Below are 26,925 nucleotides of genomic sequence, written 5' to 3' on the forward strand. Positions count from 1 at the left end.
CTTGTGAAACCAATTGCGAGAAGCTTGTTTGAGACCATAAAGGGACTTGTGTAGTCGACAACCAAAGTACTCTCCCTTGTTGACAAAGGCCCGGAGGAGGGGTCATGTAAACTTTTTCATAGAGATCACCATGGAGAAAGACATTGTTAACATCCATCTGATAAAGAGGCCACTGATGAACAGAAGCAATGGCTAGTACATAACGAACGATGACCAATTTCACAACAGGAGCAAAGGTTTCCGTAAAATCAAGGCCTTCTCATTGAGTAAAGCCTTGGGCAACAAGATGAGCTTTGTAACGCTCAATAGAACCATCAGAATTGTACTTGATTCGATACACCGACCGACTGCCAATTGCACGCTTGCCAAATGGGAGTGGAACCAACAACCAAGTGTTTTGTTGGGCAAGTGCCTGTAGTTCAGCATCCATAGCGGTACGCCAGTGAGGGTTGAGTGAAGCCTGAGCATAAAAAGTGGGCTCAACAGCACTTGAAATTTGGTTAACAAAAGCTTTGTGTGAAGGAGATAAAGAGGTGTAAGAAATGTAATTGGACAAGGGAAACCGTGTACCTGACTTCTTGGAAGATGATGGCCCATTTGTAGCTTGATTGCATGTGAAAATCACGTAAGAGAATGGATGGTTGAGAGACACGTTGGCTATGGCGAAGTGGTGGAGAGGTTGGGATGTGTTCTTGTTGCATTCCTAAAAGGACACAATTTAATGTGCAAACAACCAATTAAAAATACCCGCAAGTGCACGAATCTATCGAAGTATAGATTGTATAAGTACGGGGTCGATCCCACGAAGAACTTGTCGGTTGTCTATAAGTTCTAATTCGAGTACAAAAAGAACACTTAACTAACACACCACAATGCACAAATGAAAATTTGAAACTAAAAAGAAATATAAAAGAAACAAACAAAACAAAACAAAAAAAGAATTGTGCTGTGAACAGTGACCAGCGACCGGTCGTTTGTTAAGAGCGACCGGTCGTTTTTTGTCTGGCGACCGGTCGTGAGGTAAAAGCGACCGGTCGTTTTAGTACAGAGTCGAAACTTCAGAATTGTGTGCTGAGCGACCGGTCGTGAGACACTAGCGACCGGTCGTTCTTGGGCAGAGTCGTTTTCTCTGTTTTTCCAGTTTCGACCTCTATCCAGTGTTTTGCCTATAACTTTCCAACCGTACGTCCAAAATTCACGTTCTTTATACGGTTGAATTCAGCACAGAAAATGGAAGAACACAACGCGGACCAAAAGTCCAAAACAATTACGGAAACAAATAGAATTTAATAACAAAGACACGTAACGTGTCAAACACGCAACTCACACACACATTGGGGGGGGGGGGGGGGTTGATTTGTTTGAAGTAACCTATTTCTATTGCATGAAAGTAAATGGACTTTGAAATTAAATGAGAATGGCGGAGATGAATTATCAAGATGTGAAATCAAAATGTAACAAACACTAGGGTTTCGGAATCCACCCTAAACAATTCTACCCAAGTTCATGAATACTCAAGTAATGAACTCTAAACGTGTTGATGAAGATGTTCGCAATCAAGACCATGGGTCGTGGCTCAAGACGCATTGATTCTCTCTAATATACGTAAAGTGCATGGTTCGTGCTACAATACTTGTGCCCTCCTCATAACCGAACCTAGGTATGGTTCGTACTTCGATTCAATTACAAGGAGAACCCATTAAGTTCAAAGAGAATATGAACATCACAAGAATCCTAATAGCATGGTGTTTACATTAGGTATTCAAGAAACCAATTCACATGGATGATTCTTACTTCATCCATTTATTGCTTAGGATAACATGAGGATACACATAATCCCAACAATCTCAAGAAGCATGCTTTCAAAGGTGATCAATCAAAGAAGAACATACATCAAGGATAGATTAATTTGGTGAATTGGAATTCATCAACAATATCTAGAAATTCATACACTCAAGCATCAAAACAAAAAGGTAATCATGTTTAGGGCTTCAACCTAAGCCCTAGCTATGGAGTTTAGTTCCTCATAATCATTTCAAACACAAATTCAAAATGAAATTAGAAAGAGTTTACAGATTTTCAGAAAATGATGAAAGCTTCAAGATCATCAATGGTGGAAGTCTTCTTCTCCACTTTTCTTGACTGCACCTTGGCTTTCTCCTAGCTCCAAGCTCCAAAATCTGCTCTCAATTGTGTAGAATGGTGGAATACCCTCTCTCCCGTTGCAAAAACTCCCCCAAATCTGATTGCAATCCCTTTTGACTTCTCTCTCTCCTCCTTTCCAGCTTTTCTTTTAGTATAAAACTTATTCTTTCTCTAAAGCTATTGCCCATTGTCCCCTTGCAAATGATGAAACCTTGTTTTAAGGTATAATCCAAGGCTCCAATTGACTCAGGAAATGCCACTCAAATGCAATCCATTGTTACCAAAAGGTGTGGTAACAAGTAGAAATAAAATGCTATTAAGTGGGGGTGAAAACTGGGCCAAAACAAACATCCAGAGCCAGCGTCAATTGTCCGATCAGCTGGATAGGCTACACTTGCCCAATGGAGCTCAAATTTGGATATGTTGTAGTTAACATCCATTGGAACAAGTCTTATGAAGATCATCACCTCATCCAAGGACCGGAACATGCTGATCCAAGGCCACGAAGTTGACCTACGAAAATGAACAAAAACAGAATTTATATCAAATAATGCACTTTTAGCTCATTTTCATACAAACCAAGGTAAAACCTATTAAAACACAAAAAAGAAGTAAAAAGCTATAAAATGTCAAGAACTAACTCAAAATAGTGGGTGAATAACATGAAAAATCATGTGTAAAAATGAACCGAACAAACTTCCCAAACTTATCTTTTGCTAGTCCTCGAGCAAAACAGAAATTAAAACAAGACTCGAAACAAAACTTTCCGAACACTTTCTAAGGAGAGAGCAACTCATGCAAACGACTCAAAAGTTTTCACAAGAAAAACTCAGTTTACACATTATTCACAAGGCGGCAAAATTCATAACACAACATGCTCAAGTGTAGTAGTGTGATGGCCAAATGGAACTCATTCTCCAATTTCAGTTTTCACACAACTTCAAAAATCATACAAAGCACAAATGTAACTTCAAATCTCACCAAAGTTGTCCTCTCACAAATGAATCACTCGGAAGAGGGTTACAATGCATCACTCAATAATAAATATGAGAATAGAGTTAAACCATACGGGACTTAACTCAAAATTAGCAAGATGAAAAACATGCATGAATATGATCTCAAGAAGGATGCTAAACACTTAAAAGCTGAAAAATGTGTGCAAATCAACCACATGACATTTAGGATCAATTTAGGTCTTTATTATAGGTTGTAATGGGGCTAAGGGTGTAAGGTGAGTAAGAAATGAAGGATATGGATACAACAAAGTCCAAGGAACTCACAATGTAAGAGCATATAATCGTTGACTAAAAGACTTTGAAACATCACGCTTGAGATTTTCACTCAGTTTTTGGTGATCAAATAGACCACAAAGCCTTATACCTCCACTAATTATGATTCACACTCCTTCCTTCCATTTGAACAACCAAGAAACATGGAATTGAAATTGAAACCATTGCCACTTAACCACGACTTTTCTCTTTTCTTTCACCCTTTGAGTGAAGTACTTTTTTTTTTTTTTTTTTTTTTTTTAAAGAATGTAATAACCCTTCCCAAACTTAGCATGAAAAACACATCTAAATTAAAGCTCACGAGTTCCTTAGAAAGGTGAATTCTTGTTTTTCAGGCTAAGGCTAGAAGTAATAATTGGTTACTTGAAAGAAAAGGCATACATATAGGCTCAAGGTGGTTAACAATGGAAAATCATGCTTAAGCATGCATAGGGTTAGCTTGAAAGGCACAAACGGTCCAAAGAGGGCCTTAATATCATTTCTCAAATGTCATGTAATCAAATTGCACAAGAATGAGTAACTTTTAAGTGCTCAACCAAATCAATGAATAATGAGATCAGACAACAACTCAGATGACAAGAAAAGTAAGAATATGTGTATAACACTCATGAATTGAAGCACAAGGCTCAAAGCTCACATTATATGGTTATACAAGTCTAATTCATGCTTGATACAATTCTTTGGATCATGCAAGTCCCTCAACTGGAGAATTATGAAACAAATGGCAAGTGCATAGAGGGTTTCAAACATATCATGCTAGAACGATGCCATTTAGTGAATAACAAATTTTTTAATTTTTTTTTATTTTTATTTTTTAACATCTTCAATCAAGTCATGTAAACATTCATCACAATCTCATCATATATGTCCGGAAAGTGACTTGAAAACAAAAAAGACTCAAAACTGAAAAGAAAACAGAACAAATTAAAGCAAGAATTTAAGCGAAACGAAAAAGACTTGCTATCCCTTCCCAAACTTAGAAATAAACATTGTCCTCAATGTTAAAGAATTCAGGCATTAACAACGTTATAACAAGAAATAAAGGGAAAGAGCAAGTAAATACAAAAACAAAAAAGAAAAACAACTACAACACGGTTGCAAAACAAAACAAAACAAAACAACACCAAACAAAACCAAACAGTAAGCCCTAACAACAATCTTACACATGCAGAAATCCAGCCCAATGAAATGCACAAACCAAATGAAAGCCCAACCCAAACGAAAGCCCAAAAGCGAAGAAAGTAAAAAAAAAAAAAAAAAAAAAAAAAAACAGAGAAACCAAGTCAGAAGCACAAAGAGCGAGGACTCAGTAAAATAGAAAAAAGTGGGCCCTGAAGTCTCGGCACCTGTGAGTCACGGGAAACAAAGTGAGAGACGTGTCGACAAGCAGCGGTCTCTCTCTCGGTCCCAAGCCAGAATTATTGGCTTCATAGGAAGGTGTGACGACTTTTGTTTCTCAAAAGTGCTGAAAGGCAGAACTGTAATTAAAGGGGTTGGGGACCAGGTGAGGTGACCTAAGGGGATAGGCCGTAAGGGCCGCGCAAAACGCAGAAGCGCCGTGTCTAGGGTTACGTAGAAACTAACTCTATAAAAGAAGAAGAGAAAGAGTTGGGGAAAAACACACAAACGCAGAAACACACAACAGAGAAAAGAAAGAACAAAAGAAAAGAAAGTTCAAATGGCTTCTTCCTACCCATTCTCGCTGGATCTCAACCTAGCTCCACCGACTCAGACTCGGGGCCAAGCAGTGGCACCAGTGTGGATGCCCTACTTTGCCTCTGCACGGGGGCACGTGACAGTGAATGACTCGATACTGCTGGACAACGATGTTGCCCTTGGAGTTGCTAGAAATCTAGTAACTCCCAAGGATATACGGGTGCTGGGATCAAGGGATGACAACCGGGTCGTGAGCGATGCTCTGGCACTAAGCGTGCAAAGCACCGCAACAGTCGCAAGTGTGGGTCATCGCCTACTTGCGAAGTCCCATGAAGTGGAGGTGCTAAGAGGTCAGTTGGCGGCGGAGCGAAGTATGGTGGAAGAGTGCCAGAGTATTATTAAAAGTTTAAAAAGGGAAAGGGCAAGGATAGTGGAGGTGAATCGACACCAGCTAGAGGCGTTGCGGGAAGAGAACCAAAATCTCTCAAAGATGGTAAGTGTTTACGCCCATGACATGAGAAAGCAGCTGGAGGACCTGGACCAACCGGGTAAACGCAAGAAAACCGATCGCGAGAGTAGGTATGCTCAAGCTAAGAGTGCGATCTTCGGGAGCTCAAGTGATGAGCCCCAAGAGGCTGTGCGTGAAGCCCCGGAAGAGGATAGCCATAGGGCTAAACTCAAAGGTCCAATGGCCGAGACACCGAGCACTGTGAAAGAATAATTTCTAATGTATTATTGGTGTGCCTGGTTGTCTTTGCCCTTTCCGTGTATTTGTTTGTTGTTTTTTGTTTTTTTGTTTTTTTGTTTTTTTTTTGTCAGAAATAAAAGAAATGAAGTTGCAAAAGAAAAAGAAGCACACTTCCCAAACAAAACAAAGACGACAGCCGAAAGGGAAAACACACTTCCCTAACTAAAATAAGACAAAGGTGATAGCTGAAAGGGAAAGGCAAAAACACAAAACACTAGAAAAACACGGAAAAAAGAAAAGTAAAGTGAAAGTTAATGTGCTCCCCCTTGAAGCGATTAGGTCGAGCATGCCCGGGAAATCCGAAATGGCGTTGGCTCTCCCTCTCATCTGCATATGTCTATTTAAGCCACGCCTCTGCAAGCGGAAGAGTACCCTGCAATTCTTTCTGCAAACTCAAGGAAAACCATCAAAAACATCCAAAAACAAAACAATGGCATCCACATGTACTCACCTTGATGATCTCAACCTTGAGCTGTCACTAGCACCACCAAATTCCCAGATAAGGGCTCCTCCAAACCCTATCTTCCCAAACTCCTCATACCACCATGGCTCGGCCTCAAACTTCTCTGAGGTGGTGCCGCGAAGGGCAGTAATGCCGGAGGGCATGACTGTCAGCAGACTGACAGTTGCAGATCACCTGCATGTGGCGCAGAGGTCTGACTAGATGGCAGTGGACGAGTCCCACAATCTAACCGTGCTCAACGCGGTCTCGGCCACAAATTTGGGCATGCGCCTACTGGCGAGAACACGAGAGTGCGGGGCACTGAGTGAGGAGGTGGCGGCCCTGAAAGCTCTGGTGGCGGACCTGCAGAAGCGGCTCTACAGCGCCAACCAGCATGTAGAGATGCTGCAGAAAAGGAACGAAGATCATGTAGAGCTGCTGCAGATTCTACAAGCAAGAACAGACAGAGGCAATTAGCAGAAGCCTCAGCTAGCTCAAAATGCAAAAGAAACAAGTGATTCATAAATTTATTGTTTTTTGTGTGTGTGTGTGTGTGTGTGTGTGTGTGTAGAATCACATGTTTTGGAATGAAATAAGCATTTGAGCCAAAATTCTGAGTGCAAAATCATAAAGCAACCTACTTCCCAAACTTATATGAAACAATGTTTATAAATGATGGAGATTTAATACTAAACAATGCCATATAGAAAAATTGGGATGGATAATCACTAAATAAAAGAAATAGTAAACAATTAAAAGTTGAACTAACAGTAAAAGTTGAAACAAACAAACTAATAACCGTCTCAAAATAAAACCCAAAAACAAAATAAATTAAAAGTTCAAAAGGGTACAAAGCTCAAAGTACTACTGATCATCATCAGTCTCATCATCATCATCACCATCAACATCATCACCATCAACATCATCACCATCAACATGTGCAGAGGTCCCGGGATGACCTGGCATCTGGAGGTGCGTCCAAATGGCGTCAATGGAAGTGCTCATATGCTGCATCTGCTGATACTGGAGCATCTGCAAGTCCCAAATGGCTTGGAGAGAGGGCTCCCAAGCAGAAGTGTCGACAGTGGCAGCAGGCGGGAATGGCTGGAATGAGGCCGGCCCGTGTGGTGGTGGTGGTGGCATATGAGGCGGCACTGGAGCAGGTGCGGGTGCAGGTGCATGTGCATGGCGCCTCTGAGAGATACTCTTGGACACAGAAGTGTCCGAAATGGGACCCATGGGCTCAACATATATATCAGTGGGGCGAGCCCGAACACCTGAGCGGTCACAAATCATGCTAACAAGGCAAGGATAATAAATTATGCTTTTCTTACGTGCACAAGCCTTCAGGCGTTCAAAAATGATGTCAACAACTGGTAGGATAAAAGTTCCCTCATGCAAAATTTGCAGGAGCTTGACCCCTACTGATGGAATTTCCGACCGTTGGCCGGATGGATAAATGTTGTGGCGCACAAAGCTCCACAGGATGGCAAAGTAGGGTGTCAACTTACCCTGAATGAGGACAGTCTTTTTAGTTTGAGATGCAAAGGCAGCAGGGTCAGCATAAAAAAAGTGTTTCAGCTGCCCTTTGCATGTCAAAATCCTCACCCAAAAATTGTCTCCAATTAACAGTATTCTCTCTGTCACTTATTTGAAGAACCTCAGAGATAATGGAGGTGGATAGTACAATATTTTTGCCCCGAACCTTAAGGGGCACCTCTGCATTACGTCTAAGTTCTTCCCTAAGGAAAGCGGCATAAAACTCACGCACAATTGATTCATTATATTTTGCATAGATGTGAGCTAAGGGTAGGAGGTTTCGGTCCCTAATAAGGTGCCGGACTTGAATAAGTCCAGCGGTTTGGATGGAGGGACTAAGATCTAAGTTACGCTCAGTAACCACAGTGGCAGTGAGCATTGCCTCTTCCGGTTGAGGTGCACTTCGTGAAGAAGATGCACCCCCTCTGGTACCCTGTCTAGCTCTAGACATCTAAGGAGAAAAAAAAAACCAATATGCACAAAACAAATCAACAACAAAATTCATGCCACAATTCCCAAACATGCAATACGCCACAATTATACCAATATCAAAACCAAAATGCATGCACATAGCCAAAATTTGCCACAATACAAATATACACCAATTCGAACGAGTCGACAATTTAATCACAATGTAAAATACCACAATGCCACAATATTAATCACAATGCACAATTAAGCCAAAATTCCAAAATGTAAACAACATTCCCAACATTCAACCAAAATGACAAAATTCCAATAATAAACACAAATAACAACAACAATAATCAAATAAGAGATTGAGAGTGAGAAAAACATACCCAATTGAGGAAAATCACACCAAATGATAAATACAAGCCAAACCCAAAACAAAAAAAAGAGAAACAACAAATTAGAAACAAAACAACTATAGGAATGCATTAGAGTAAGAAAATCAAAGAGAAAACACCAAGAAAAATTCGAAAATTACCTTGGTGCTACAGTAACCCTAACTGAAAATCACCTCAAATTGAAGAAAACACTTGAAATTTCAAGGAATAGATGCCAAAAACGGATTCTACTCGAAAAATTAAGTGAGAAAAGTGTGATTTGGGTTAGGATTAGGGTGGGTTGTGAGGGAGGTAGAGGGAGGGAGAAGAGAGAAGTCGAAGGGGGGGGGGGGTGGGTCTGTCGCTGGGAAGAAGAGGAAGTGAGGAGAGAGAAGAGAGAAAGGAAAGAAAAAGACGGTTTTTAAAAAAAAATCGCGACGAGCGACCGGTCGCTTTGAAGCAGATTCAATTTTAAGAAAAACAACGAGCGACCGGTCGTTTCGAAGCAGATTCAATTTTTTCTGAAACTCCAAACGAGCGACCGGTCGCGAGGCATGTACGACCGGTCGTTCTCTCTCTCTCTCTTTTTTTTTTTTTTTTTTTTTTTTTTTTAGGTTGAAAACTTTATTAAGGACTTACCTTCCCAACTCAGTTTTGCATCCCCGAATGTATATCAATGAAGTGAAGCACTTCATCTTCTTGATGCAAAGTATTTTCGTGGTAGATTTTCAACCTATGCCCATTAACTTTGAATTCCTTTCCTATGCCTATTGGTCGGATTTCAACTGCACCATAGGAAAAGACATTAGTAACAACAAATGGGCCAGTCCAGTGGGAACGAAGCTTACCTGGAAAGAGTTTGAACCTAGAGTTAAAGAGTAATACTCTTTGCCCTACTTCAAACGACCTTCTAATGATATGCTTATCATGAAACGCCTTTGTTTTTTCTTTGTAAATTTTTGCGTTCTCATAAGCATCATTGCGAAGCTCATCCAGTTCGCTCAGTTGTAACCTTCTGATATCTCCTGCTTCCTTCATGTCGAAGTTGTACTTCTTAATTGCCCAAAGGGCCCTGTGTTCAAGCTCGACAGGTAGATGACAAGGTTTACCAAAGATTAAGCGAAATGGAGACATACCGATTGGAGTTTTGTAAGCAGTTTGGTAGGCCCAGAGAGCATCGTTAAGGCGCAAAGACCAATCCTTTCGAGTAGGACCAACAGTCTTCTCTAATATATGCTTCACCTCTCTGTTAGAAATCTCCACTTGTCCACTAGTCTGAGGGTGATAGGGGGTGGACACCTTGTGAGTTATGCCATACTTCTTGAGTAGGGTCTCAAATGATCGGTTGCAAAAATGGGATCCCCCATCACTAATGATGGCCCTCGGTGTTCCAAACCTACAAAAGATATTGGCTCGAAGAAAGCTAAGAACAACTTTCGCATCATTAGTCTTGGTTGGAATTGCTTCCACCCATTTTGAAACATAATCAACCGCAAGTAGAATAAATAGATTTCCAAAAGATGAAGGAAATGGACCCATGAAATCTATTCCCCAAACATCAAATATTTCAACAATTAGAATTGGGTTTAAAGGCATTTGATTTCGAGATGAAATGTTACCCATTCGTTGACACCTATCACAAGATAGACAGAATTGTGATGCATCTTTGAACAAGCTTGGCCAATAGAATCCACTTTGCAAAACTTTTAAAGCTGTCTTCTTGGCTCCAAAGTGGCCACCACATGCGTTCGAATGACAGAATGTGAGTATGGACTGAGATTCGGTCTCGGGAACACATCGCCTAATCACGGAGTCCGAACAATACTTCCACAAATATGGGTCATCCCACACATAGGACTTGGTGGTTTTCAGCAATTTGTCCTTTTGACCTCTTGACAAATCCCTTGGTATATTTCCTGTAGCGAGAAAGTTGATAATGTCAGCATACCATGGGTCAGAAATTTGTAATGCAAAAAGTTGCTCATCAGGAAAGGATTCACGAAGAGGAAGAGTGTCTTCTTCGGTATTGGAGTTAGTGATCAATCGGCTAAGGTGGTCAGCTACCACATTCTCCGATCCCTTCTTATCTCTGATTTCAATATCAAACTCTTGGAGCAACAAAACCCATCGTATCAATCTTGGTTTTGCTTCCTTCTTTGCCAAGAGATATTTCAAAGCTGCATGATCAGTGAAAACAATTACTTTAGAGCCTATCAAGTACGAACGAAATTTCTCTAAAGCAAAAATTACAGCTAACAGCTCTTTCTCAGTAGTTGAATAGTTCAACTGAGCATCATTAAGGGTACGGCTTGCATAATATATTGCATGCAATCTCTTCTCAACTCTTTGTCCTAATACAGCTCCAACTGCAAAATCAGATGCATCACACATTAATTCAAAAGGTAAATTCCAATTTGGAGGCATAATGATAGGTGCAGTTGTGAGAAGAGTTTTGAGCCTTTGAAAAGCTGCCAAACATTCATCATTAAGATCAAAATTTGCATCTTTGGCAAGCAAGCTACACAATGGTCGAGAGATCTTAGAAAAATCTTTTATGAATCTTCTATAGAACCCGGCATGTCCTAAGAAGGATCGGATCTCTTTCACTGATGTGGGAGGTGACAACCCGCTTATCACATCTACTTTGGCTCTGTCAACCTCAATGCCTTGACTGGAAATCACATGACCTAAAACGATTCCCTGTTGTACCATGAAATGACACTTTTCCCAATTGAGAATTAAGTTGCATTCCCGGCATCTTTGCAAAACTAAAGACAAGTTGTTAAGGCATGAATCAAATGAATGACCAAACACACTAAAATCATCCATGAATACTTCAATAAATTTTTCTACCATATCGGAGAAAATACTCATCATGCATCGTTGGAAGGTGGCCGGGGCATTACACAATCCAAATGGCATACGCCGGTAGGCGAAGGTACCATAAGGACATGTAAATGTCGTCTTGTGTTGGTCTTCAGGAGCGATGGCAATTTGGTTGTATCCTGAATAGCCATCCAAGAAGCAGTAGTAACTGTGACCTGCAAGACGTTCAAGCATTTAGTCAATGAATGGTAATGGAAAATGATCTTTTCGGGTGGCGGTATTTAATTTTCTATAATCAATACAAACACGCCATCCCGTTTTGACACGAGAAGGAATAAGTTCATTTCCCTCATTTCTTACAACAGTTATTCCTGACTTTTTAGGAACCACTTGGACCGGGCTTACCCACTTGCTATCGGAAATAGGATAAATTATACCCACATCCAATAGCTTCAGAATTTCTTTTCGGACTACCTCTGTCATGATTGGATTTAACCTGCGTTGAGCATCCTTTGTGGGTTTGGAATCAATTTCCAGTAAAATTCTATGCATGCATCTTGTTGGGCTTATGCCCTTGATGTCCGCAATACTCCAACCAATTGCTCCCTTGTGTTCTCTTAACACTTGCATCAACTTCTGTTCATTTTCCACATTGAGATTGCTAGCAATAATCACGGGCAATGTCTCTGTTTTACCTAAATAAACATACTTCAAGTGGGATGGCAATGGTTTGAGCTCTAACTCGGGTGCCCTGTCAAGAGAAGGAACAAGCTTTTCAGTATTGACTGGCAAAGGTATAAAATTTGGAGTGTACTTACGTGGTATGGCTGGACATGCATCAAGGAATTTCACAGCCTCAAGTAACTCATTATCAACAATTTCAGCAACTTGAGGATTTTGTGTCAACACCTTTTCTAATGAATCTGTACCATGAGTACTATTAAATGTATTTTGCACAATATGTCACAATGTATCAATACGAAAACATTCATGTTCATCATTGGGGAGTTTGAAGGCATCATAAACTTTGAACTTTATTGTTTCCCCTTGAACTGTCATTGTCAATGTTCCTTGTCGAACATTGATCACAGTATCTGCAGTGGCCATGAAAGGGCGGCCAAGAATCAATGGAAGATCCACACCCGGAATAGGAGCTTCTTCCATCTCTAGCACCAAAAAGTCAGCTGGTAAGATGAGATCATTTACTTTCACAAGTACATCTTCCAAAATTCCTCTTGGATATCTCACTGATCGGTCCGCCAATTGAATGCTGACAGAAGTTGGTTTAAGATCACCTAAGTTAAGGGCTTCAAAAACAGAGTAAGGCATCAAATTAATTGAAGCACCTAAATCAAGTAAAGCTTTGTCAAACAATTTATCTCCAATTATGCAAGGAATTGTAAAACTTCCTGGATCTTTCAATTTGGGAGGGAGCTTCCTTTGCAAAACAGCAGAAGCTTCTTCCGTCAGTGCAACCGTTTCATGATCTTGGAATCTCCTCTTGGTGGTACAAAGGTCCTTCAAAAACTTTGCATAACTCGGAATTTGCTTGATTGCATCCAAGAGAGGAATATTGACTTGCACTTTTCTGAAGGTTTCCAATATTTCCTTGGCTTGTTGAATTTTTTTGGAACTCATAAGCCTGTGAGGAAAAGGAGCACGTAAGATTTCTTCGTCAGTAGGTTCACGACTTACCTTCTCCTTTCTTGCCCTTCTTGCAAGTTCATGCTTTGGGATCCACTCGGATGAAGAAGCTGCTTGCTTATCTTTCTCTTTGTTGCTTTCATCCTTTTCTTTAGGCTCAGCCACTTGTTCAACCTGCATGTCATCAACATTGTGAATCAAATCTTTAGAACCATCAATTTCACCAATTACCTTACCAGTTCTCAAGGTAACTGCTTGAACATGCTCACGCCCAGTTGGATTAATCTCTGGTTGGCTAGGCATCATACCAGGTTCCCTTTGACTCAAAGCTTGAGCAATTTGCCCCACTTGATTTTCTAGATTGGAAATGGCCTTATCCGTTTTCTGCATGTGGGTGTCATTCCTCTGCATGTAGCTTTTTGTCTCAGTGATGAAACTATCTGTGTTTCTAGCCATGGAAGCAACAAGTTCTTCCAAAGATTTTCCTGTAGATTGTGGTTGAGGTGGTGGTTGTGGTGGATTGTAGTAGTGCATTTGACCATGAGGTGGGCGAGTATGTTGTTGACCATGAGGTGGGTGAGTTGGCCCTTGAGGTGGTTGAGTTGGCCCTTGTTGAACATTAGAATTGTCACTCCACCTGAAATTTGGATGATTTCTCCACCCCGGATTGTATGTTTGTGAGAAAGGATCATTCTTAGGCCACTGATTTCTTTGAAATGAGCCCACTGCATTTGCTTCCTCATGTGCCAAGGGACAATCCTCAGTGTCATGACCAATTGTGGAGCAAAATGCACAAACCTTGGATGATCCCGGTGCCAATTTCTTCACCATGTTGGTTAGGTTTGCAATCTGAGCTTCCATACTAGAAAGGGTACTTACATCATAGGATTCCCCTTTTCTGACTGGTCTTTGCCTTGAATTATATTGGCGAGCATTTGCAGCAACAAGATCAAATATTGCTCGCAGTTCTGTTGGAGTCTTGGTCATTATAGTTCCTCCTGCAGCTGCATTCACATTGTTTTGGTCCGCTTCAAAAAATCCTTCATAGAAGTGTTGCATTAGAAGCCAAGCTTGTATGTTATGATGCGGACAAGTGATTAGAAGTTTCTTGAAACGGTCCCAATAATCCTGGAAGCTTTCTCCCGGCCTTTGCAGAATTCCTGTAATCTGACTTCGGAGTTCATTTGTCCTTTGTGCTGGGAAAAAATGTTGCAAGAACTTTGAAGCAAGATCCGTCCATGTTGTGATGGAATTTGGAGGTAGATAGTGAAGCCATTCCTTTGCTGTATCCTTCAAACTAAATGAGAAAAGTCTCATTCTTATCTCATCACTACTCATGCCTTCGATCTTTATTGTGGAACACACTTCCTCAAAGTCTAGGATATGTGCATTAGGATTTTCTCCAGGATTTCCCAAGAACTTAGGCAATATGTGTATCATGCCCGATCTCAACTCAAAGTTTTCCAAAGTGCTTGCGGGATATACTATGCAAGATGGTTGTCCAGTTGTTGGCGGTGAAGAGTATTCTTGCATAGTAAGTTCCGCATTTGCAGCTGCTGCCGCCATTGGTGAAGGTGGAGGTGACTCGACTTTTGGTGAGCTTGGTGATGATGAAAATGGCGAGAGTGAAAAAGGCAATGGAGTAGACACAGCTAGTTGGATGTTCCTTTCTCTCAAAGCTTGAGCTTGGATATCTTCTACAGTGCTATCTAATGAAATATCCAAATTCAGAAGGGACATAAGCAAAATGTTCCTGCAATAAGAAGAAAACAAAAACAAACTCAAATAAAATGAAATGACAAACAAGGAAAAAAAATGAAAATAAAATTAAGTACTCTAAATATACTCAAACAAAACATATAAGCAACCGTGCCAGTTCCCCGGCAACGGCGCCAAAAATTGTTGCATTCCTAAAAGGACACAATTTAATGTGCAAACAACCAATTAAAAATACCCGCAAGTGCACGAATCTATCGAAGTATAGATTGTATAAGTACGGGGTCGATCCCACGAAGAACTTGTCGGTTGTCTATAAGTTCTAATTCGAGTACAAAAAGAACACTTAACTAACACACCACAATGCACAAATGAAAATTTGAAACTAAAAAGAAATATAAAAGAAACAAACAAAACAAAACAAAAAAAGAATTGTGCTGTGAACAGTGACCAGCGACCGGTCGTTTGTTAAGAGCGACCGGTCGTTTTTTGTCTGGCGACCGGTCGTGAGGTAAAAGCGACCGGTCGTTTTAGTACAGAGTCGAAACTTCAGAATTGTGTGCTGAGCGACCGGTCGTGAGACACTAGCGACCGGTCGTTCTTGGGCAGAGTCGTTTTCTCTGTTTTTCCAGTTTCGACCTCTATCCAGTGTTTTGCCTATAACTTTCCAACCGTACGTCCAAAATTCACGTTCTTTATACGGTTGAATTCAGCACAGAAAATGGAAGAACACAACGCGGACCAAAAGTCCAAAACAATTACGGAAACAAATAGAATTTAATAACAAAGACACGTAACGTGTCAAACACGCAACTCACACACACATTGGGGGGGGGGGGGGGGGGGGGTTGATTTGTTTGAAGTAACCTATTTCTATTGCATGAAAGTAAATGGACTTTGAAATTAAATGAGAATGGCGGAGATGAATTATCAAGATGTGAAATCAAAATGTAACAAACACTAGGGTTTCGGAATCCACCCTAAACAATTCTACCCAAGTTCATGAATACTCAAGTAATGAACTCTAAACGTGTTGATGAAGATGTTCGCAATCAAGACCATGGGTCGTGGCTCAAGACGCATTGATTCTCTCTAATATACGTAAAGTGCATGGTTCGTGCTACAATACTTGTGCCCTCCTCATAACCGAACCTAGGTATGGTTCGTACTTCGATTCAATTACAAGGAGAACCCATTAAGTTCAAAGAGAATATGAACATCACAAGAATCCTAATAGCATGGTGTTTACATTAGGTATTCAAGAAACCAATTCACATGGATGATTCTTACTTCATCCATTTATTGCTTAGGATAACATGAGGATACACATAATCCCAACAATCTCAAGAAGCATGCTTTCAAAGGTGATCAATCAAAGAAGAACATACATCAAGGATAGATTAATTTGGTGAATTGGAATTCATCAACAATATCTAGAAATTCATACACTCAAGCATCAAAACAAAAAGGTAATCATGTTTAGGGCTTCAACCTAAGCCCTAGCTATGGAGTTTAGTTCCTCATAATCATTTCAAACACAAATTCAAAATGAAATTAGAAAGAGTTTACAGATTTTCAGAAAATGATGAAAGCTTCAAGATCATCAATGGTGGAAGTCTTCTTCTCCACTTTTCTTGACTGCACCTTGGCTTTCTCCTAGCTCCAAGCTCCAAAATCTGCTCTCAATTGTGTAGAATGGTGGAATACCCTCTCTCCCGTCGCAAAAACTCCCCCAAATCTGATTGCAATCCCTTTTGACTTCTCTCTCTCCTCCTTTCCAGCTTTTCTTTTAGTATAAAACTTATTCTTTCTCTAAAGCTATTGCCCATTGTCCCCTTGCAAATGATGAAACCTTGTTTTAAGGTATAATCCAAGGCTCCAATTGACTCAGGAAATGCCACTCAAATGCAATCCATTGTTACCAAAAGGTGTGGTAACAAGTAGAAATAAAATGCTATTAAGTGGGGGTGAAAACTGGGCCAAAACAAACATCCAGAGCCAGCGTCAATTGTCCGATCAGCTGGATAGGCTACACTTGCCCAATGGAGCTCAAATTTGGATATGTTGTAGTTAACATCCATTGGAACAAGTCTTATGAAGATCATCACCTCATCCAAGGACCGGAACATGCTGATCCAAGGCCACGAAGTTGACCTACGAAAATGAACAAAAACAGAATTTATATCAAATAATGCACTTTTAGCTCATTTTCATACAAACCAAGGTAAAACCTATTAAAACACAAAAAAGAAGTAAAAAGCTATAAAATGTCAAGAACTAACTCAAAATAGTGGGTGAATAACATGAAAAATCATGTGTAAAAATGAACCGAACAGTTCTGTGGAAGGAGAGTCAGGAACATTATCAATGTCACGGGGCGATCGATTGTCGTGAGAGGTGCGATTGATCGTTTCGTCAATTGGAGAGTTCGAATGCTCTATGTCAAAAAGCGATCGATCGCTAGAGGATGGGCGATCGATCGTTTCTGGGCAGTTTGTGGTTCTAGACGTTGTTTGAGGGTGAGATTGTATTTCAGAGGGAAAAATGTCTGGAAACGAGTTAGGAAAAGGTGCGAAAGCAATGAGATGTGTGTTTGATAATGAGGTGTGGTAAGGAAAGACATGTTCATGAAACACGACGTCATGAGTAGAGAAAAACTTGTGTGTGGAAAGGTCATATACTCTATAAGCCTTTTGTAGGGGTGTTCACGGGTCGGGTTGGGTCGGTTATGGGCCCAAATCGTACGCCGAACCGGATCATGTCGATAGGCCCAAATGGTGAACCAAACACCTGTTTGTTGGGCCCAATTTCGACTTAATTCGAAACCCGAATTTGTCGGGTTGGGTTGGTTCGGTTCAGTTGTCTGCCGAGGCCCAATAAAGGCAACAATTGAAGGAGCTTTTTTAAAGTTTTCTAGGCCCATTTTATTTGGTCAGATTTCCAGGTCCATTCAAATTTTAGGGTTCCTGTATGTTTATCCAGTTTATGTAGTTTTGCATATTTTACAGTTTATCATCACTCAAATACAAAAAAAACCTAAGAAAATCATCATCCACCACACATGCCCAAATCCACAGAAATCATTATTACAAACCATAGCAGATTGTGAGAGTAATCTCAATCACAATCTGCATATTTGCAAAGTTAAAAGAAAATCATTATTACAGACCATTACATATAGAAATCAAATTCCATGAGTTTCATACTCCTCAAATTAAATTAGCACATCTGCACAAGGAAAAAAAAAATTAATAAATATATAACTTAATATGATATAGAAAATAACAAACAAGAATGTTATTAGGGGTGTTCATTGGATACCAAATAACATAAATGAGATATGAACAATGTCCGCAATTCAAAAAAAAATATTTGGTAGAAACTGAAGCAATATGTGATTATTCAAGGCTATCTTCAACATCTCCCCACATCATTAACCACAAGCTGCAAGCATATTGATACATCCATATTGTAATTTAAATTTAATCATTAAAAGTGTCCATGTAAACAGGCTTATGTCCAGCAAGAAATTTAACACGTATATATGCATTATAAAATGTCTACTTGTACTTCTGAACATGGTAATTCCATAAGGATTGAACAGAGTTGAATCATGCCCCGCACATTATTATGGAGTATAATATTCTCCTTACAAATAAAGCAGCAACCATAAACAAACCGAACCAAACCAATAACAAAGCCACAATAATACAGAAAATTACCAGAAAAGAAACACAACCAACCAGTACTTTCCTTAGCCTTCAAAATCAATTCTGTCCAGAAAAACAAAAAATCACAACATAGACAGACAAAATCACAACAGACAGAAAATCGAGCGACTGAGAGAGCCAATCCTTTGAATCAAAATGCAGAAAATTAGGGTTTAGAGATATTATCTCAAAGAGACAAAAAAATCGAGAGAGGGAGCGATTGAGAGAGAGCGGGAGTGACTGAGAGAGCGAGAGCGAGATCGAGCGACTGAGAGAGCCAATCCTTTGAATCAAAATATAGAAAATTAGGGTTTAGAGATATTACCTCAAAGAGATAGAAAAATTAGACATGACAATATTGCACACGACCCGTTAACACGACACTAATTCGCACGAAATTATCAGTATTTGGGTTGAGCTTAATGGGTCGGGTTGAAAACGGGTGAACCCGTTAGCCACCCGTTAGCCACCCGTTAAGCTAGTGTCTGCCGCGCAAATCTCACGGCCTGGAGTAGCGGGCCGAGGGGATGTGCGTTAACACGGGGTTTCCTGCTTTTGGGTGCGGTGCGGTTGTGCGCGGGCGTGCCAGCACGGTTTACCGTGCGTTGATGTGTTGACGAGTGTTGGATGGATAAGTGGTGCGCCTGTTTGATCTGTCTTCCTAGTCAAACGATTGTAGCCGAGAGAGGAACTGGTCTCGGCCGTCAGGTTCACGGCCTGAACTACAAGGCCGTTGAGTGATGGTGTTGGTGGTGGGTTTTGGGCGGTGCTCCGGCGCGCTGCTCAGGGAGCGACGGTCGTGTGATATATGGGGTGAGTGAACGAACAACAAGGATGGTGCTCCGGCGCCTTGAAAATCAAGGGTCGTATGATATATTGATGAATGGATTTTCCTTACAATCTACCACTACTCCTAGGAAAGCAAGTAAAGATATTGAAAGTGCATTACAGGAAAAAATAAGTTGCTCCGTGGGAGGCTTTCTTTTGGTGTTGAACCCCTTGAATGTAGCTCGAGTCTTGTATTTATAGGAAGAGTCCCTGGATGAGTAATCGAGGCTGAATTTACGCGTAGTGGAGTCTGATTAGCGCAAGTGGGCAGTCCAATCGACATTTAGGATCGTGAAGTATGGTGGTGAGACCCCAGAAATCCCGGTGAATCTCGGCCGCCGCTCTTGATCGTGGGTTCTGAGCCTCTGGCCGTGGAGACGCATTTATGGCCTGGATAGCTGGTGAACTAACATCTCAGGCTGTCAGAATTCTTGTGAGAGTGTCCACGTCTAATCACTCTAATCTTTATCACCAAATCCTGACTTCAGTCACTTCCCACCTTCCCTCATGCATTAAATGCTTCTTTGTGGCCAAAGGGTTTGCTGCATTAAACAGGCACTACTTCATTAAATGAAGTCTGGGACCCTGCTGTCACGTGATGATTTGCCTTTAATGCCTTGGCCGCAATTTTGTTCGGCCTCGGCCTCGGCCTCGGCCTACGCTTGAGGCCGAGATGATCATGCCTTAACATTTCTTCTTTTATTTTTTAGGAAGGCGAAATACCCTGGCGAAACGCTGCGTTTCAGCTTCTGCGAACAAGTGCCAGGGCCGAGAGAAAGGGCTCCTTCGGCCAGCTCATGGCCGTGATTTATCAGGTACAAACAGCTAACGGCTCGTGTTGGGTCGAAAACGGGTTAACCCGTTAACCACCCGTTAAGGAGGTTAATTTTGTAATTTTGCAAAATACATATTTTTTCTTTTATTCTTTCCGTTTTCCTCTTTAGCTTTCTTCTTTCCGTGTCTTTTTCTTCTTTCCCTTTTTTACTTTTCTTCTTTCCTTTTTGTCTTTTTCTTCTTTGCCCTTTTCCTTTTCTTTTTCCTCTCCTTCTTCTCTACTTCTCTTCTGCTCTTCTTTCCAGTAACTTCATCAGCTCTCAAATGCTCCTCCACAAACCTCTCCACCGTAACCCTTGGCATCTTAGTCACCACAACCCTCCTATCATATGAGCTAAATACTTTCCAAGCCTCCATATCCAGATCAAACCCGATGCCTCAAATGCCACCAACATGAAGTAGGAGAAAGGGTCGGGGTCCTTGAGAAGTGTTCCTTCGAGCTCAGAAGCCACATACTCCATTAGGCTACTTGTTTGCATTTTGGCCAAGTTTCTTCTTCTCTACTGTTTTGGGGTGAGAAGATTGAAATGAAGAGGGAAAGAGGGAAGAAAAGTTAGGGTTGGGATTTGGGGGAAAAAAGACAGAGAAGGCGTGTTGGTGGCTGGGTAGTTGCTGTGATAGTTTTAGTTAGTTTTTTTTTTTTTTTTGGGTTTATGCTTAACGGGTCGTATCGGATATTCGCGAATTGTAACGGGTCATGTTTGGGTCTAGTATTTGTCACCCGTTAACTTAACGGGTCGTGTCGTGTTAACCCGTTAACTTAATGGGTTGACACGAACACGACCCGAAACCCGTTAATCCAACCCGTTTGCCAGGTCTAAGAAAAATCGAGAGAGGGAGCAATTGAGAGAGAGCGGGAGTGACTGAGAGAGCGAGAGCGAGATCGAGTGACTGAGAGAGCGAGAGCGAGATCGAGTGATTGAGAGAGCGAGAGCGAGATCGAGTGACTGAGAGAGCGAGATCGACCGATTGAGAGAGCAAAATCGAACGAGAGAGAGAGAGAGAGAGAGAGAGAGAGAGAGAGAGAGAGATCGTGAGCGATTGAGAGAGAGCAAGAGCGATAAAGAAATCTGGAAAAAGCTGGCGGCGGATTTGGGGAGAGGAGGTTGAGAGTGAGAGAGTTTGAGAGGAAAAGAGGCGAAATGGAGAAAAAAAATTGAAGCAATGTCTTTTAGGGTTTCGCTCGATCCGGTGTAACATAGAGTAGGAAATGGTTTTCGCTCGATGAATCATCACTTGACACGTGTATTACTTATTTTTAAATAATATAATTAAAATACTCGGTCCGGTCTGGTTTTCGCCGATTTGTAGCCAATTAAAACCGGTCCAACCCGGTTCATGGCCGGTTCGGTCGATTTTTTTACCGATTCTTCAATTTTGAGTGTAAAAACTGAACCAAACCACCTTGGGCGGTCCGGTTCGGCCAGTTCGGTCGGGTTTTCGGTAATAATGCTCACCCCTAGCCTTTTGGCCCAATGGATATCCCACAAAGACACAACGACGAGGCCTAGGTGAAAATTTGGAAGGTGAGTTGGAGTTGGTGTTGGTAGCAAAACAAAGGCACCCATAGACACAAAGATGAGTATATTTGGGAGGTGTTTGGTGAAGCATTTCATATGGTGATTTTTGGTTGAGGGTAGGTGTGGGAAGGCGATTGATGAGGTAGGCAACAATGAGAACACTTTCTCCCCAAAAAGGAAGAGGAAGATGAGCTTGAAATTGAAGAGCTCGACCAACATTAAGTAAGTGCCTATGTTTGCATTCAACCACACCATTTTGTTGTGGAGTTGAAGGGCATGAGTGTTGAAAAGTAATGCCATGTTCACCAAAGAAATAGATCATAGACACAAATTCAGTTCCATTATCGAAACGAACACTTTTGACAGAATAATGAAAGTGATTGTGGACATAAGCAAACAAATTCTTGAGAATTTGTTGTGTGCCAGATTTGTGATGGGGAAGCCAAGTGTAGAGTGTGTAATCATCAACAATAGTGTGAAAGTATAATGCACCCGAATGAGATGCAACGCGGTGAGGACCCCAAATATCACAGTAAATTAAATCAAAAGGGCGAGTAGTTTTTATTGAACTGAAAGAAAAAGGCAAATGAGTTTGCTTAGCTAAAGGGCATACATCACAATGATGGTGCAAATCAAATAAAATTCTAGAAATTGTTTGAGATAAAAATTTGGATGGTTCTTTGGATGGATGACCTAAGCGTTGATGCTAGAGAGCAGCGGATTTGTGATTGAGGTGGCATGTGGTGGCGTTGGATGTGGATGGTGGAGTGGTGACGTTCTCTTTCGTGAGCAAGTAGTATAAGCCATTAACTTGTTTCCCCAAGCCAATCATCCTCTTCGAACTCAGGTCCTGTAAGACACAAAAGGTAGTGAAGAAGTGAATAGAATAGTTAAGACGAGATGTAAGTTTGCTAACAGAAAGTAAATTAACACGAAAGGAAGGCACACAAAGAACTCCATCAACAGATAAGTTTGGACCCAGAGATGAGGAACCAAGGCCACTAATTTTTGCATGAGACCCATCAGGAAGATCAACAATGGAGTTCAGTGAGGTAGTAACAAATAGCCCGGAAGGAGGCGCAATGTGATCAATGGCTCCATTATCAAATATCCAAGGATTTATGGATGATGAGCCCGTGAGGGCAGAGAAAGAAGGTATTTTACCTGTGAAATTAGCACGAGGTTTGCCATCACGAAGCAAAGACTTGAGTTGAGCATACTCCTCAGCGGAGAATTTGAAACCTTCTACGGCGGGTGGTGGAGTAGATTGTGTCTGATTTGCAATATAGGGTTTCTTGGAGCGATTGGGTGGCTTGACATCTTTTCTATGAAGCTTGTGCCAAGTAGGAAAACCGTTCAAATAATAATACATGTTTACTGCATGAGTAGTATCCTCACAGTAGGTACAAAAGAGTGATATGCATGAATTGTTTCTTTGAGCGGTATGTTTAGAAGAGTTGGTCTCTTGTGCTTTGGAGTTGTTGGAAGAGGAGGAGCCAGGGGGTTTGTACAACTTGTTACTCACGTTCATGGCATGTGCAACTTCATACGGAGTGTGTTCTCCCACTTCACGCTGTTGTTCTTCCTGCATAATCATGGAATAGGCATTCTTAACAGAAGGAACAGTCTGCATCAATAAAATTTAGCATCGAATGGCTGTGTATGAGTCATTGAGACCCATCAAAAATTGTATGACTTGCTCTTCATCCTCGCGTTCTCGCAACACCTTCAAGGCTCCACAGGTGCAGTTTGGTACGGATTGATAAGAGCCCAATTCATCCCAAAGGAATTTCAATTTTGTGTAGTATTGACAGACGGTTTGCTGACCTTGTTTGTGTTCGGCGATGATCCTCCGAATTTGAAAAACACGAGTAAGATTGCCAAGAGAGAATCGATCATGCAGATCACTCTAAATTTCAGCAGGGGTGTCGGCATAGATGACACTATTGGCGAGGGTTGGTGTGAGAGCATTCAACAACCAAGCCATCACCATATCGTTGCAGCGACGCCATAAATTGTATTTGGAATCTTTCTTAGAAAGAGATTTGATGGTGCCATCAACAAACCCTAATTTTTTTTTTGGCACTGAGACTAATGGTGATGGTGCGGCGTCACGTGTTGTAGTTATCTCCATCAAGAGGTTGGGAGACAATAACAAGCCTTGAATGATCCGAGGATTGCAAGAAGTAAGGATCAGTATGATCCATGGTTTCTGTTGGAGGAATTTTGGCTTCTGTTTGGGAGGTGTTGCTAGTGTCACCCATGAAGAGTTAAACGGCTAGGGTTTGTAAACAAAGAGACACCTAGAATCGGCGCTCTGATACTATGTCAAATTGGAGACTGTGTTGAGAAGAATATTTCTCTATGTATTGATAGCAAGGTATTAAATATCGATATTATCGGCGATATTATCCCGATAATATCTTATTTTTGGGGGGCCGATATTTTAGCAACTAACCATGGTGTTATCGTCAATATATCGATATTATCCCGATATTATCGGGGAGATAACTTCAACATTTTTATGAATGATTTGGGCAATATATCGAGATATTATTGATAATATCATGATAATATCCCGATACGAAACCCAAAAAATACATGAAATTTTTTGAAAAGCCTCCCCTGTTGCGCATAGAGGGATTCGAACCCCTCCCATTTTACTCCTTCAACACCTTAACCACCATATCACTTATGTTTTTGTGAAAATATGCTAATATATATATATATATATATATATATATATACATGGTTTTGTTTTGAATTCTTTTTGCAAGAAACAAATTTTCACATGAGATGAGTAGTAACTATGGTTATACTCATAACCAACCATTTCCCTACCCTTCATATCTCATTCCTGTTGGGATGGAATCAAGCAACTCATGGAAAGAATCCGAGACTCAATCTTCAAATGATTTTGCTTATGGACAACGTCAACCAATCTCGGATCCATATGGTGGCGTGTTAACAATTACATGCAAAACTATTTTGGGGATTTATCATTTGATGACTACTCTTCAAAATATACTTACTCTACACATAGAGATGATGAAGATAGTGAAAATTTTGAACCTCTCATAGGAACTCTATGTGGTACTAAGTCACTCATGTATCTTACCATGCAATGTATAAAGTGTAAAATATTATAGTAATTCATTATATATAAATGATTATGGTGTGTTTAATCTTCTTTCATTAATTACTACATATTTTCTACACTTACAGTGTTTGCCAGCTCGCTATATAATCAACTTAAATCAGTTAAATCCATCAGGCAATGCATTTCCTTCCAATTTTTTGTGATAAACTAATAGATAATTGACTAAATAAACATCCTGCAAAGTTTCAATAAAAATTTCCAAGTTTTTCTTACAATTTCCGTGGTTTTTATTCAATTTTTACCGATACCGATATTTCCATCGATATTTCCGTATTTTTGGACTTCCGATATTTCCGATAACACCGATATTTTAGACCTTGATTGATAGAGCCAGAAGGCTAAGTATTTATAGAAAGATTTACAAACCCTACAAGGAATCCTAGGTTTACTTGGAGACTACTCCTCAATCAATTACAATCAATTACAGAAATGGAAATAAAGAAATTTCCTAATTTCAAACATAGACAAAAACAATATGTAATTCCAATACTACGTACATGATTTAAGTCCAATAATTATCGTGTTGCCTTCACACTACGATTGTACATACATTATTGCTCTGTCTTGGGATGAATGGGATACCCTGATTATTATAAGCCAAGCTTCTTTTGAAGTGTGCAAGGACCTTCCTATTTGCTATTTCGATGAATTCAATTGTGAGAAAACGTCATAGGTCTTAGGTTCATAACATTCCAAAATAAATGTTGAAACTTGAGGACGTCTGGAGCACATATAGGAAATTACTTAATCCTTTTTTTTTAGTACAATCGATTCGGGGAGGGGCTTTACACAAATAATCATTGGGTGTATAGGAGTTTCGAACCTCTACACACATGAATGGAGGTGGAAGAGTTCAACCAACTGAGCTATACCCCACTGGTGGAAATTACTTAACTTTAATCAACATGTTAACCTACCTTTAGCCTGACTTGCTAGATCCTGTATTTTTTTTTGCCCACATTGTCCAGCAAAACAAACAATTGAATATTACTATTAATTCAAAGTTTTGACGGCTCGGCCAAAAAGGCTTGTTTAGCTTGATGATTGGCTCATAATATTTCTCATTAGGGGTTTAAATAAAAAAGGCTTTTAAAAAAATAAGATTTCTCTAATAAACCCATTTTAGTATGACATAATATACAAAAGCCCTTATAGAGCCTATTTGGAGAGAAAAACCCAAAACTAGCACTTGTTATTTTCTAATTGGTTCTTATAAAATTTTAACACACTAATAACCAAATTAGAAAATAACAAGTGGCAAGTTTTGGATTTTTCTCTCCAAATAGGCTCTATACGAATTTTTGTATAATATGTCATGCTAAAAAGAGTTTTTGAATAAATATCTTTTTTTTTTGGCCTGAAATGGCTTATAGATTGTTGGTTATGTATCCTCTTTCATAAATAAAAATTAAAATCATTCACTAGCCAAAATAAGTATATATTTCTAAGGCTAGGTTTCAAGACTCGGTCTATGTTGAACTATTTCTGAAATGATTAAAAGCATTTTATAAAAATTAAAAATATTTTTAATAATATTTGATAGAAAAATTTAAAAGTGCTTATTTAGTGATATTTTTTTAAAAAATTTAAATAACTTTTTTGATATTTTTCTAATAAAACATTTTTTTCCCAGAAATGCTTATAAGCATAAGTACTCTTTGCATTTAGAAAAACAAAATTATTGTATGAGCTAGTTGTAAAAACTGACGTTTGATTGCATCGTTCATGCTTATGTCATATCATCGACGGAAGGTAGGACCACTCCAACATGCAAATTTGGCTCAAACTGAACCAAGATGATTCTCACTTGTATTTTCAATTGAATTTGAACAACAGACACAACATTTTTATATTTTTTTTGGCACTAAACATTTTTATATATATATATATATTTTTTGTACTAAAGTTCTAAACATTTTTATATTTGATTGATACGTACACCCAACAATAATCTTTTTGGCCCAACTCCCAAAAATAATTGAAAACGAAACAAATTATGTCATTTTGTTCCAAATAACTCCAATAATCCTTGTCAGCAGCCTAGCCAGCAGATTGAAAATTTCATAATCTTAAAAGAATC

At 40.0% G+C, this 26,925-nt stretch overlaps 1 long non-coding RNA gene and 1 other non-coding gene across 2 annotated transcripts; one reads left to right on the top strand and one right to left on the bottom strand.

The window, feature by feature from the left end:
• Nucleotides 1-14,152: 14,152 nt before the first annotated feature.
• Nucleotides 14,153-14,259, top strand: LOC148296051 (small nucleolar RNA R71). The gene has a single exon (XR_015834916.1). It is a non-coding gene; the product is annotated as a small nucleolar RNA R71 (small nucleolar RNA).
• A 3,602-nt stretch (nt 14,260-17,861) lies between these two features.
• On the bottom strand, nt 17,862-18,841 carry LOC148296052 (uncharacterized). The gene is made up of 2 exons (XR_015834734.1): nt 18,516-18,841; nt 17,862-18,021 (listed from the first exon to the last, which is right to left on the bottom strand). It is a non-coding gene; the product is annotated as an uncharacterized LOC148296052 (long non-coding RNA).
• Nucleotides 18,842-26,925: the final 8,084 nt, after the last annotated feature.

The sequence above is a fragment of the Prunus avium genome, chromosome 3 (assembly GCF_965620075.1).
Source record: "Prunus avium chromosome 3, drPruAviu1.hap1.1, whole genome shotgun sequence".
NCBI classification, from domain to species: domain Eukaryota; kingdom Viridiplantae; phylum Streptophyta; class Magnoliopsida; order Rosales; family Rosaceae; genus Prunus; species Prunus avium.